Genomic DNA, 1,677 nt, shown 5'->3' with positions numbered 1-1,677 from the left:
AGCATAGTGCCTAAGGCACTTGACTGCTAATCAGAAGGCTGGCGGTTCAAACCCACCAGCCACTCCTCGGAAGGAAGATGGGGCAATCTACTTCCATAATGATACTGCATTGGAAACCCAAGAAGGGGTCACTATGAGTCGGTCCATCTCGACGGCACATAACAACAACAATCATGTCTTATTAACATCATAGAGGTTTGGATTTACAACACATAAGATAATTACATCAGATCACTAAACAGAGGACAATTACATAATTCTGAGAATCATAGCCTAGCCAAGTGGACACATATTTTGCCAAACGCACTGTCAATTCAACTCATAGCAACCCCTCCTTGGGTTTCCGAGGAAGTATCTCTACGGAAGTAGATTGATCAGTCTTCCTTCTGAGGAGTGGCTGGTGGGTTTGAACCACCAGGCTTTTGGTTAGCAGTCAAATGCCTTCGGCACTATGCCACCAGAGCTCCTGGACACATATTTTAGGGGGGGACTCAATTCAATCCATAACACCTTTTTTCCTTTTGTTTTTTATTTCTTTTATGTCCTTGATTTTAGGGACAACAGGATGGTGGAGCACTGGTAGTTCAGTGGTTGAATTCTTGCCTCCCACGTGGAAGATCTAGATTTGATTCCTGACCAATGCATCTCATGCACAGCCACCACCGTCTGTCAGTGGAGGCTTGCATATTTCTATGCATATTTCTATTGCAGAGCTTCTAGACTAAGATGGACTGGGAAGAATGACCTGGCAATCTACTCTCAAAAATCAGCCAATGAAAGCTTTATGAATCACAACCAACAATCCATCCACTACTGATCACGGAGATGAAACAGGACCAGGCAGCATTTTGTTCTGTTATGATTGGGGTTGTCATGGATCAGGGGCCAACTTGACAGCAGCTAACAACAACAACAGGATGCCAGTGGATGGGAAAAGCCATCATTTAGAACTGGCATATCTCTCAGAAACTTATGCCAGGAGTTTCATTTAGAATTATAGCACTAAGTTACCAATGCATGTCCTTAGATGATGATAGCTATAAATCTCATTTCCAACTTCCTTTGTGGAAGACTGGTGAGCATTTATCAAGTCTGCCAAAGGGAACATGTCTTCAGGAGTAAGATGATGCAGTAAAGAGTCAATAATGTTCTTCAGAGAGAATATGTGGAGAAATATTTTGAATAACGCCCTTTTTTATAAGAAAATTGAGTGGGAATGAGCATTTTCCCTGAGCAGAATATTGTGAATGCAGGTTTATAGGAACTCAATGGATAACTGTTGAGTGAATAAGTTGACCAATTAAGGCAAAAGAAAATAGGATTTATGTAAGTGGAAGATGGAAAAATAAGAAGGAAAGATTACTTGAAGCTCCAAAATACCTCATCTCTGCTTACTTTTTCTTCCTTGAGTAACTTTCTCATTTTCTTCCCAACACAGGTTACTCTATCTGTTCAGTTGGAACTCTGGATTCACACGTGCACACACACATACACACTCCAGGAATTCCTATTCACCTGAGTCTAGAATCCTCACCATTCAACCTTGAATTAGGACTGGGTGGACATGAGTCCATTTAGACATCTTTCTTTGGTGCTGCTCAACTCTCCAACATTAGATACTCAACCATCAACCACAGAATTCCATCAGGATTTGTTCAACCAGCTTTGGGCTGCCCA

Source organism: Orycteropus afer, unplaced genomic scaffold, assembly GCF_000298275.1.
Source record: "Orycteropus afer afer isolate SDZICR_OR568_19922 unplaced genomic scaffold, OryAfe1.0 scaffold00168, whole genome shotgun sequence".
NCBI classification, from domain to species: Eukaryota; Metazoa; Chordata; class Mammalia; order Tubulidentata; family Orycteropodidae; genus Orycteropus; species Orycteropus afer.
The sequence above is the reverse complement of the archived record's forward strand: the minus strand, read 5'-3'. Positions refer to the sequence as shown.